General features: G+C 43.1%; 1 long non-coding RNA gene across 4 annotated transcripts in view; it reads left to right on the forward strand.

Annotated features, from left to right (window-relative positions):
- Positions 1-12,853, forward strand: part of LOC109547954 (uncharacterized) — a 46,089-nt gene extending 33,236 nt beyond the window's left edge. Inside the window, exons 2-4 of one of the 4 annotated variants that reach the window (XR_012331487.1) lie at positions 322-2,130; positions 3,636-3,743; positions 9,870-12,853. This is a non-coding gene — a long non-coding RNA (uncharacterized lncRNA). The other 3 variants (XR_012331488.1, XR_012331490.1, XR_012331489.1) reach the window with 3 other exon arrangements.
- Positions 12,854-13,244: the final 391 nt, after the last annotated feature.

Below are 13,244 nucleotides of genomic sequence, written 5' to 3' on the forward strand. Positions count from 1 at the left end.
CCTGAGAACCCAGTGACCCAGGGTAACCTCATTCCTGTGGGCACTGGCATTGTGAGTTTTAAATGACTGGCTTTGTAATTACACTTCACAATACATAACCTATTCCAGAAGAGGGGACTGCTTATGCAGAACCAAATCGAACTGCTTGAACTATGGTGTGTCCATCAGAAAAAAGTACAAAGCCATGGCACTACCATAAACTGTGAGAATTACCGCACAGAAAATTCCCTTTTCTTTCTCTCTCGCTCTCTTTTTTTTTTTTTCCCATTTTCTTTTACTGTTCAGGAGAGAACCATAGTTACCTATTGATTTGTCTCTAAGGTTAAATCAAGGGGAGAAAACCAAAGTGACTCCTCAGGAATATGTGAAAGACAAAAACTCCATGGAGGCCGTGTGTAGGATTTAGCTACCACGAAGGGCAAAAAGCAATATAAAGCCACCAAGGAAAGCTGCAACTGCAAGGTAATAAGGAGGAAGTCCGATATGGCCCATGAATTTAAGAGGGAAGCAGAAACCCCCAGGTTGATGGCAACTCTGTAAATACAGCTTTTAAGCTACTTTCCAGTACGCCATCAATAGCAGAGGTCAATGATTTCTGTCTAGAAATATTTAGACAGGTTTCTTTACCTGAAATAATGTGAGAAGGTAATTAACATCAGATGTTATTTCATTTACACTCCCTGAAACTCCAGCAGGTAAGTATTAATAACCCACTGTTAATAGGTTAAAGAACTGATTCCTAGGGATGGTGTATAGTTTGCCCAAGGTCATACAACTATAAGATGGTAGAGCTCTGGCTAAAGAATTGTCTGCCTTTAGTCAGTGGTCTTTTAATCATGCCATGTTGTCTCCACCGTGTAGCCCTATGATAGAGATCTCACACTACCGAACTTGCCAACGGTAGACAGGAAGAGGATCAGTCTGGAAAGTAAAATTTGGTTCTCATACATATAGTAGGGAGTTAAGTCCACCTTGGAATAATGCCTTTAGCTATCTGACAACTGATGGGTATTTAATCTGGGAGATGCTGTTCTATCTGGTTCACTTATTCATAGAAGAATCATTTGTTTATGCAACATACATTTATTGTACCAAGCATTTTTCTAGGCAGTAGGGATAGAAAGATAAGAAATAGTGCTATGCTCCATAACTTACATGTATGTTATATATATTCTTTTCTGTGTATCAATAATTATGGAAAAAATGAACCTACTTGCCCTGTGGAACTTCCTTTCCAGTGAGGCTGTAGAGGAGCAATCGTTAAGTGCACTATAAGTGCTGTACTACAAGCGTGGGGTGCTTTGAGAGGTCAGTGCTTTTGTCAGTGTCAGCAATTATTCCTAAGGCAAATTCACACACATATGCAAATAAGCCATCTTGGGGAATTCATTTTAACTATGTTTGGAATACTTTCAGACTTCAAAATTGTTCTGGCAACAGGTTTAGACAATAAACACCCCTAGGGAATTCCCTGGAGGTCCAATGGTTAGGACTCCGCACTTTCACTGCTGAGGGTAAGGGTTCAATCCTAGTCTGGGAACTAAGATCCTGCAAGCCTCAAGGCATGGCCAAAGAAAAAAAAGGACCCCCATACCTGTGCTGTCCTGGCACAAAAAAACCAAATGAGTGGCGTAGGCTAAGTTTGGCTCAAATCCTAAGATGATTCTGATCCCCCCAAAGACATAGTGTATCCCAGCTAAGTCCCCAGATGTGTTCCAAGTGTCACAGAAGACTTTGGGTAGCTAAGGATCACAAATGAGCTTTCTTGTTGTGAGCAGGGCCATCTGTCAGAGGGTTTGAGGCTGAGAATGAACACTTTGCATGGGACCTCTCTTTCCCCAGCCCAATACTTTTATATATGTGAACATGATTTAAATAATTGGGTATAGCCTAAAACAAACACCAGGAATTAATAGATATAAGCACTAGAAGAATCATACACTTGTTCATTCATTAATGTCTTCATTCATTCAATATTTAGCGTCCAACAGGGCCTGTGCTTCAGTGGGGAATATGAGATGAACACACCTCTCAGCTCCCAAGAGCACGCACTCTAGAGGGGCAGGCGAATCGTGAACACGGACACTTTGTGCAGAGCGAGCTAAGAGCCCATAGTGGCTGTTGGAACAGGTGGGCTTCTTTTTCTGAGAGTAGAGCAGGACGTTATGTTAGAATTTGATTTTGGAGAAGGAGGAGGAAGGTACTAAAAGCAGAGAGCAGAGGGACTTCCCTGGTGGCACAGTGGTTAAGAATCTGCCTGCCAAGGCAGGGGACATGGGTTAGACCCCTGGTCCGGGAAGATCCCACATGCCACGGAGCAACTAAGCCCGTGCACCACAACTACTGAAGTCTGCGCGCCTAGAGCCCGTGCTCCGCAGCAAGAGAAACCACCGCAATGAGAAGCACACGCACCGCAACGAAGAGTGGCACCCGCTCGCGGCAACTAGAGAAAGCCCATGCACAGCAACGAAGACCCAACACAGCCAAAAAAATAAATAAATAAAATAAATAAATTTATTTTTTAAAAAAGAGCAAGAGTAAGTGCAAAGCCATGTAGCTGTGAAAGAAACTGATGCGTTCAGGGATGGCGACAAGTCATGTGTGGTAGGAAAAGCAGAGCACAGGCACAGGAGCCGAGGCTGCAGAGGAGAGCAGGGACAGATCATGAGGGCTCTTACACTGAGGAGCTCGGCACGTGATGGGTAGACAAAGAGGCACAAACCGTAAGAAATGTTTAAGCCCAGGAGTTCCACAGTCACATTTGCATTTTAATAGATCACTGAAGAAGCAGTGAGAACGATTACAAAGGGCAAGAACAAAGGTAGGGGACCACTTAGAAGGCTAAAGCAATGACTTGACACAAGTAATATGAAAGCATTTTCATTCTCAAAAATTTAAATGATACAGAAGCTCTTCCAGGAACAACACATTTTCCTACTAATGGATATTTAGGCTGTTACTAATTTTCTTATTATAAACTATGAACATGCTTGTACAGATAGTTGTTCAATAAATTGCTTATGAAAAACACTGTGTCTTTAAAAAGCTAGATAACCATCATCTTGTCATGGCTAAATTGATTTTTCCAGGAGTTAAGGGATGTATAAGATGGTAAGGTAACTCTTTAAGATTACTTCAGGACTGAGACCAGGATTATGGAGAACAATACTCAGTCCATCAGAATCCAGTCTGATGTAGGGAAGAACTCTCACAGCTCTGATTCTGGTCTGAATGCTTGTGTCTTCCTCAAATTCATATGTTTAAATCCTGACCCCCAATGTGATGATATTAAGAGGCTGGGCCTTTGGGAGGTGATTAGGTCTTGAGGATGGAGCCCTCATGAATGGGATTAGTGTCCTTATAAAAGGGACTGCAGAGCTCTCTTGCCCTTTCCACCATGTGAGGGCACACCAAGAAAGAAGCTGGTGTCTATGAACCAGGAAGAGAGCTCTCACCAGACACTGAATCTTGGACTTCCAGCCTCTAGAACTGTGAGAAATAAATGTTTGTTGTTTAAGCCACCCAGTCTATGGTATTTTTGTTATAGCAGTCCAGACAGACTAAGACAGCTCTCATGGACATGCTTGGGAAGCAAAGGTGAATAGGATGAAAATGTGATTTATTTTTCCTCTGAGGCCTGGACCTAAAGAAGAAGCTGGTGACAAAGGGGAGAAATTGGGCTGAATGGAAGAGACTTTTCAGAGCTCACACATGAAGCTGATGGACCACGCAGCACCCAGGAGGTAATGTCCCACTGGGTCCTGGAAGGTCATTTGGACATTTGAGGCTTAAAACAAGTACTCTCCACTTTTCCCTCTCTGTGGCAACTCTCTTCCTAGTGGCTTCTTGTTAACACTCGAAACAACTGAAACCCTTCCAAGGTCTGGGTCAGGTTTGTTTGGGGTCACATCTTCCTCAGTTTCTGTACCTAACAGATCGGTGTTAATTCTTTGCTGAAAGCCCTGCAAGGATCAAGATTTCCCAGTATCTTCCCTGTAGACTCATCTCAGGGTCTCCCATACTTTCATAGTCAGGGAGACACCCCATGTCTCCCACCTAAAGCCGAGCTCAGGGTTCTTTGTTCAGATTTTAGAAACAAGGATGAGGACAGGAGGTCAGTTGTGATATTAGAGTTATGGCATCACAGGAGGCTGGAACTCAAGATGGGCAGAGAAGCTTTTGAGCACTGCTCTAGGCTAAACTGTCTGAAGCTCTGAGTATGTGCAGATTTAATAATGGTTAGTTCTTTAGTCATATAGTAAAAAATTATTTCACTCGAGAGAACAAAGGATTCCTAAGAAGTGTCTTAAAACTGTAGTGGTGGATCCATTTTTGAATTCTCTTTTCTGCCCTTTTTTTTTAAAAAAAAGATTTTTTTTGTTGTAGACCATCTTCAAAGTCTTTATTGAATTTGTCACAATATTGCTCCTGTTCTATGCCTTGGTTCCTTGACCCTGAGGCTCCCAGCTCCCCAACCAGGCATCCAACCCTCACCCCCCCACACTGGAAGGTGAAGTCCCAACCACTGGACTGCCAGGGACGTCCCTTTCCTCACTTCTTAAGCTACACACAAGTGATGTGAAAGCACGACACAGGCATAAGTTGGGGAGATGTGGCTGGAACCTCTTTGACCTGGGACCAAGCAACACTTAAGTACAAAATTTTCCTCGTCATGGATACTTGAAACAAATGCCTTCCTTCTTGGTCCTCATTGCTAAAGAATTATGGCTATAGGGACTATAATTACCATCTGGCCCAGATCTCCTGCCAGATCTTCCTTACAGCCAGTCTGTGCCAACTATAACAACCTTTTGTAAGAAGGAGGTTCCACAAACGCTGAGGAAAACTGTTTCAAATGACTAACAGCCCACACTTAAAGAAAATTTCATTTCCTCCAATTTGCAGAAGGGAAAAGTCACAGGAAAGCACATGACATGGTCAAAGTAGATTCAGCCAAAGAGGTTTTTACCTACCTGCAGCTCTGTTATTAAGTTTGGGTCATGGATGGGTCCCTCTAAGGCCCTCCCTTGTCTTATCCCATTTTCTCTCTACTGTTGGAGAAGAGAAGAGCCCAGTCCTCTTGACTGTGTTTCAGGTGTGTGTTCTCATGTCTCCAAATAGATTGGGAGATTTGGGATAGCAGAGACCACACTGTTTCAGCTCAGCCACTAACTTGTTGGATAATTTTTTTTTTTTTGCAGTACGCGGGCCTCTCACTGTTGTGGCCTCTCCCGTTGCGGAGCACAGGCTCCGGATGCGCAGGCTCAGCGGCCATGGCCCACGGGCCCAGCCACTCCGCGGCATGTGGGATCCTCCCGGACCAGGGCACGAACCCGTGTCCCCTGCATTGGCAGGCAGACTCTCAACCACTGCGCCACCAGGGAAGCCCTTTTTTTCTTTTTTAATTTGGGTAATTCTTTAAGATTAAGGCTGCTAGAACATAGGATAGAGAAATGCTGTAGCCACAGGATTTCAGCCAAATCTCTTTTATAACAGCCTTTCAAATTAGGTGGAGAAATATAAGCTGGGTGAGAATGGAGGGACTCCACCACACCAAACGGTTCTGATTGATTGGATACATGTGAATCCAGAGGGAAGACTCTACCAGGCTCTGTCCTGGTCAAAATTTTGCCCATGACTTGAACGAGTACAGGTGACAACCTGATGAATCTGCAAAGGACATGAAGCCAAACTGGTGGCCTATGGGTTGAATCTGTTCACAAACACTTTTTGTTTTGATTCCTACATTATTAAACAATTTTTTGAAATAGTGGTGAACATGTAAAACTTGAGGGGCTTTCACATTAAAGCTCATATTTCTGGCTTCTCTTAGAAAATCAGAAGATTTTGCTTCACTGGGCCTTTCTGGCAACAGTCTGTTGGAATGAAGTAGTGCTCCTCTCCTTAGGTGGGGCACACACTCCCCACTTACTACAGTCTCCACCTGGCCTACTGAATTCATTTACCTGACCCTGTTCAGCATCTGTGTCTATGACTCTTGTTAACTAAAAAGGCCAAAAAAAAAAAAAAAAAAAAAATCTGTTACTCTCTACCCTGCAGAGAATCATCACAGAATTTGCCCTCAATAGCAAGATACATACAATTCCAAGTGTGATATTTTCTTTGCCTTTTGTTCAACTAGCAAAGCCTATATCATGTTTGGCTCTTTGGATCTTGATTAAAAGCTGAGCATGAGGGCTTCCCTGGTGGTGCAGTGGTTGAGAGTCTGCCTGCCGATGCAGGGGACATGGATTCGTGCCCCGGTCCGGAAAGATCCCACATGCCGCAGAGCGACTGGGCCCGTGAGCCATGGCTGCTAAGCCTGCGTGTCCGGAGCCCGCGTACCGCAAAAAAAAAAAAAAAAAAGCTGAGCATGAAATAACATGGTGCAGTGAGAAAGGATCATAGAAGCCTGAAGAGCTCAGGCTTAGGGAGGGCTGGAGACAGATTAGAGAACTATCTGATCTTGGCCTCTGGAAGCCTGACCAGGCACTCCAAATAATTAGCAGCGTGGCCTACCAACACTACTGATTTCACAAAGGGTAACTTAAATTGCCAAGAACAACAAGGAAATTGTTGCCACAAGCTCTGCAGGATTGAAAGCACATTGAATCAGACATCTTGCATGGCTGAGGACACTGTCTCTCTGCTATGCTTCTTTGAGATGAATTGATACTATTGGACTGCGGTCTGTGTGAAATGCCTTCAACCTGTTCTGTTCTGAGAACAGATGAGAACTTGGTTTAAGATCTGATCAGTTAAATTCTAAAACATTTGGAATGGTTCAGAAAAGCTAAAATAGGTTTTGTTGCCGGTGAAAGTGTCATCAACAACTATAATTGCCATAAAAAGTACGGCTTATGACAAAGCCAGAGTTGTTTTGAAAGATGGAAAGAAGGAGCAGAATGTCCCTTGATGCTGTTGAGCAACTTTTCACAGGGTTGTATGGTTGCCCAATACCACTTGAAAATCTATAGCGATGGTAGGAGGAAAGGAAAGGGACAATTAGGAGAGAATTCTCATGCCTTTTTTCTGGCCAAATGAGAGTCAGAAAATAGAGAAATGCAAACAGGTAGTAAAGATCCGTCACTTACCTCTCTCACAGTCATCTGGGGAAGAAGACTTCCTTGCTGGAAGTTTCTTTTTGTATCTTATGGCTTGCAAGACCTGGCAGTGGAGCCAGGTGTCATTTTTCTACTTAAAATCCAGCAATGAATGGGAACAGAAGCCTTCCTAAGAACCTAATTCAGGGCAAGGGTGTACTTAGGTCCAAGTAGAAGATAGGTCTAGAAAGAATGTTATTCTATATTAAACAATCTAAATCTCATCATGTAATTAATTCTTTTGCTTGGAATCATTCAACGGCTCCTCTTGTGTTTTAGAAAAAGTCCAAATTTCTCCTTGGCCTGGCATCTGATCCTTCACTACCTCCCTAGACTCATCTTCTGTTATATTCCTTTTGATACGTGGCCATCCTGGCCTTTAAGTTCCTCTTATATCTCTTCCCTCTCATCTTTGAACATGTTCTTCTCTCTACCCGGCATATTGCTTCACTCTGTCTTCAATTCATCCTTCCAGTTATAAGCTTACATATCACTTTTCTCAAGAAAGCCTTCTCTGGGACTTCCCTGGTGGCACAGTGGTTAAGAATCCTCCTGCCAATACAGGGGACACGGGTTCGAGCCCTGGTCTGGGAAGATCCCACAGGCTGCGGAGCAACTAATCCCATGTGCCACAACTACTGAAGCCCACGCACCTAGAGCCCATGCTCTGCAACAAGAGAAGCCACCGCAATGAGAAGCCCGCGCACTGCAACAAAGAGTAGCCCCCGATCGCCGCAGGTAGAGAAAGCCTGCACGCAGCAACGAAGACCCAACACAGCCAAAAATTAAATAAATAAATAAATATATTAAAAAAAAAAAAAGAAGCCGTTCTCTGATTGCTACATTAGGTTAAAAAAAAACCCACCCACCCACCAATCTATTTCTCCTCAGGCTCCATACTATTGATACATCTATCTTTTTTTGTTGTTGTTGTTGTTAAGTAAGTGAGTTGTTTTTTTTTTTTAATTTATTTTTTGGCTGCTTTGGGTCTTCATTGCTGCACACGGGCTTTCTCTAGTTACGGTGAGCGGGGGCTACTCTTTGTTGCGGTGCGTGGGCTTCTCATTGCAGTGGCGTCTTTTGTTGCGGAGCACGGGCTCTAGGCGCACAGGCTTCAGTAGTTGTGGCACACGGGCTCAGTAGTTGTGGCTTACAGGCTCTAGAGCACAGGCTCAGTAGTTGTGGCGCACGGGCTTAGTTGCTCCATGGCATGTGAGATCTTCCCGGACCAGGGCTTGAACACGTGTCCCCTGCATTGGCAGGCGGATTCTTAACCACTGTGCCACCAGGGAAGTCCCGATACATCTATCTTGACACTTCTCACTTATTTTAAATTTCTTGTTTAAGATCTGCCTTCACAGTTCTATACATAGACTTTGGGGGCAGAAACTATGTCTTATTTATGGTTGTTACCTTTGCAATTAGCAGAGTACCTGGTATATAATTCATGTGCAATGAATATTTGTTCAATTAGTGACTATAATGAAGGCTTTCAGAGAAGAAATAAGAAACAATATTCATTGGCTTTGAAAATCTGAGACCATTTAATCTCCTTTTCTCTAGGCAGACCTCATTTTAGGTCAAGAAGATGAGGAAAAAGAGAAACCATCACTATTTTTTTTTGAATTTTATTTTATTTTTTTATACAGCAGGTTCTTATTAGTTATCTATTTTATACATATTAGTGTATATATGTCAGTCCCAATCTCCCAATTCATCCCACCACCACCCCACACCCCTGCTTTCCCCCCTTGGCATCCATACGTTTGTTCTCTACATCTGTGTCTCTATTTCTGCCTTGCAAACCAGTTCATCTGTACCATTTTTCTAGATTCCACATATATTCGTTAATATACCATAAGTGCTCAGGATCTAGCAATCTGCCCTCGAGGTGCTCACAGTCTGGGAGGGGGGGTGGGAATGGAGGAGTTCTTATATGAAAGAGATTATGTCTGTTCTTGCTTACCAAAGATTTACATTAAAGACTTCATGTAAATGCAAACATAGCCCCACAGAGACCTTAAGTGTAGAATCCATGATAGTTATTCAGACCAAAAGACTAAAAAAAGACCGAAAAAATTTTAAAAAAGACAAAAAAAGAAGGCCCAAGGCAAAACCATCCAATACACAATCCACTATCCACTTAGCTGAACTAGGACCAATTCCCTGTTGCCCCAGGCCTGTCAGTGGGCTGATATCTCTAGCTCCCTTCCTGTTACAAGCTTTCTACCACTTCACCTTCCTGAGTCTCCTTTCACAGATGGGAAAGAGATTGAATTAAGTCCATTTGTACAAGGGTAGACCAGTAAGAGGATCCTTAGGATCTCCCTTCTCCCAGGCGGGAGGGCGTCTCTCCAGGGCAGTGCTGGGCCACCCAATGAGCAGACTAGGTAGCTGCTTGGCACACCATAAAGCCCCGCCCTTGCAAGTATTTCCAGAGTTTGATGGGGGAAATCCAAACTTTGTTGGGCTCTTTTTCATTTGTTTCACAGGTTAGTATTATTTTTATTTGGAATTATATATGAGAAACACCATCTTTTCAATGCTTAGAGCCTTGAAGTTGCAACTCTTTCCCTGCCAGGGGCTTTATGGCTGCATCTGAGACCTTGATCCTAAAATCACCACCCAGGGGAACTATTCTCATGCTAAGAATTCTAAGCCATGCAGAATCAGGGGAGGTTGTGGAGAGAAATGATGCTAAAACTTGCAAAATAAGGTAAATTTAATCTGGATGGCTTTTCTCATAAGATTCTACTTGCTTTCTAGGGGTATCCCAACCTATAAACTTTGTGGATACTCTTCCTGGGAGATGTTCTATGTAAAAGGAGTTCTGTGGTCAAATAATTTTGGGAAATAGTGCACCTTCTATCTCTCTTCGAAAGATATATGATGTACATCAGCATATTAAATCCTCCAAGAAGTCCTGCAATAAAGGAACCGGTGTAAAAAAAAAAAAAAAATCAGTGTTTTTCAAATGTATCTAATCACAGCAAGAAAAAATTTAAATCAAGTAACACCTATTAATATCCTGCAATAATGTGTGGAGCACACATTGAAAAATGCTACCCTAGTATTTACTTTGTTGTTGTTGTTTTGGTGATGGGATGTGGTGTTTTCAAAAGAGACGTTGGCACATATCCTGTGAAGTAAATCAATGTTCTCTTGTCAGCTGACTTACTTGATGGGAACAGTAAATTCGCATGCTGACCCCCAGAATTCACACCCATGTGGTTTCATGATAAAGCATTAGCTGGCTTTCCTTTCTCTCCTTTCCGAGGGTATTCACCAGTTGATGATGGAAAGGTCATGTGGCTCCCATTGACTTTGCATTTTTATGGGCTTCTGTCAGCAAAACACTACCTGCACTATAGCCAAATGAGTCTAAAAACAGACAGGCTGAGCACATCACATTGAAGGAACACGTGTTCTCATTTTATAACAGTTTGAAGAGCTAATGTCACTGTCTACTGTTTATTTAAGCAAAATACTTTCAGGTTCAATAGGGATTCAGGGGAGAGGTGCTGGGGGAGGCAAAGAAAGGGAGGAAAAAAAATCATTTTATCAAACTCTGAGCACAGCTTCAGTCTCTCTTTGTCAAGGTTCCTTCCTCCTCTCAAACAAAAGCCCTGAGAGTGTCTGCTTCTTTTACTCCCACAAGGAGCCTTGAGCTTGGCAGGGGAGTGTTTCCAGTGAAACACTCTCTAGCTTAGAGCCCTTCGGCTGAATCACCCCATTGGACTGGGAAATGGCTAAGGATTTCAGTCTAAGCTGGAAGCAGGGAGGATGGGGCTCCTGGTTCATTGAAATTCTGTTTCACCACAGTAGTAGTAACATCTGCTGTGAATGTGAACATTTTGTCTTCTCAGAATTTCTGTTTTTCTCTTTTCCTACCTTCATTTTTTAAAAAATAGAAATTGCGGGTCCACAGCCTTATTCTCACAGCAGCTCTCATGGGATTAAGTACTGCTTCCCACTCCCCTCCTGTCTCCAGTTTCTCTGCAGCCTGTCCAGCTCTTCATTCCAGCTGCCACAGCTGCAGGCTCATAGAGAAAGCAGGTCTCCTGTGCTTCAGGGAAATAAATTACTCTTCCCTCCTCTGCCCATCAGGGTGAGAAAGAGAAAACGTGGCCAGCATTGGTTCAGTGCTAATTAGATGCCAGGCACTGTGCTAAGCACTTTCTATATATTTTCTTATTTCATCCTATTTCCGTTTTACAGATGAGAAAACTCAGGTTCATCAAGGTAAGTAACTTGCCCAAGATCACATGTCCTAAGTGACAGAGCCAAGATTTGAAGACTGATGCCAAGTTTCGTGTCCTTAACCACTATCATAAATTCATTCATTCATTCAACACATGTACCAGGCGATGTTTGAGTACTGGAGAGACAGAGGTGGGGAAAAAAGAATCGACTCTTTCAAAAAAAAAAAAAAAGAATTGACTCTTTCCTCCTTGTGCAGCTTACATTCTAGTGAGCAGACAAAAAATGCACAACAAATCATATAATGTCAGGTGCTTTTAAGAAAACTAAAGCAGGGTAAAAGTGTGGAGAAATGGGGAGGGCTGCTACTCTGTACAGAGTGAGTGGTCAGGGAAGGCCTCTGTGAGGGGGTAACACTGAAGCAGGGATCACCCTGTGCACCTGCGTTTTCACCCAGACACCCACAAGCTGGTGATTCCAGGCAACGTTCTTAGGACTCTTCATTTACGTATCCTGACCCTGACAGATCTCTTTTGTTACCTCTGGAAAACTCCATTTCATCTGGGAGGCAAAGCTGGTATTCTACCATAGAAATATGTCGGATGTCTTCAGAGATGTCCAGGGGAAAGGTGCCCTCACCAAACACAACCATTCATTTTACTTGGTAAACCCTATTCTTCTAGTAACCATGGCTAACACTTGCTAAGTATGTAGCATGTCATGTGTCAGACTTTACATGTGTCATTTCATTTAATGCTGATAATCACTCAAAAGGGAGATTGTCTTACCTTCAGCTGTCATAACAAAATACCATAGACTGGATGGCTTAAACAACAGACATTGATTTTCTCAGTTCTGAAAGCTAGAAGTCCAAGATCAAACTCACCAGTTTCTGGTGAGAACTGTCTTCTAGGCTTGCGGATGGCCTTTTTCTCCCTGTGTCCTCACATGGCAGGGGGCCGTGAGAGAGAGAGAGAGAGAGAGAGAGAGAGAGAGAGAGAGAGCGCACGCTGGTGTCTCTTCTTACAAGGGCACTAATCTCATCATGGGGGCCCCAAGCTCATGACCTCATCAAAACCTAATTATCTCCTAAGGTCCCATCTCTGAATATCATCACATTGATTGGAGATTAGATGAATTTTCGGGAGACACAATTCAATCCATAGCAGAAATGTTATTACTCCCATTTTCAGGCAAGGAAACAAGTACTAAGAATTTAGGTAACTTGCCTAAGGTCACATGCATGCAATCAGTATCCATGTGCATGGACACATAAGCCCATGTTCTTGACCACTATGCTATGCAGCTTCTTTCCATGTGGAAGGATGCATTGATCCATCATCCAGCTGGAATACCGGGGAATGCACGTTAAACTCTTCAAAAAGATGAACATATCCTTCTTTGAAGGCATTAAAAAAAAAGTGCCTTTCTTTATTTCCCTTGTTCAAATTGTATGCCCTCTTTTCTCCTTAGACATTGAATGAAAGTCAGACTCAGACCCTACTGTACAACAACAAAAAGTTTTTACTTAAAAAAAAATTTTTTTTAAATGGGGGCTTCCCTGGTGGTGCAGTGGTTGAGAGTCCGCCTGCCGATGCAAGGGACACGGGTTCGTGCCCCGGTCCGGGAAGATCCCACATGCTGCGGAGCGGCTGGGCCCATGAGCCATGGCCGCCGAGCCTGCGCATCCGGAGCCTGTGCTCTGCAACGGGAGAAGCCACAACAGTGAGAGGCCTGCGTACCGCCAAAAAAACCAAAACAAAACAAACAAAAAAAACCCCATCTATCAATCAACTCTCCTGGCTCTGATTCCATGACCGTCATGTAAACTTCTGGTAATAATTTAGCTTATCCTGTTGAGTTTCTTGCATGGAAAGTGCTGACACCAAACTTGAGTACTCTGTACTGTATTTTTCAATATTAAGTAACACTTATCTTTGC

Source organism: Tursiops truncatus, chromosome 4 (assembly GCF_011762595.2).
Source record: "Tursiops truncatus isolate mTurTru1 chromosome 4, mTurTru1.mat.Y, whole genome shotgun sequence".
Taxonomy (NCBI): domain Eukaryota; kingdom Metazoa; phylum Chordata; class Mammalia; order Artiodactyla; family Delphinidae; genus Tursiops; species Tursiops truncatus.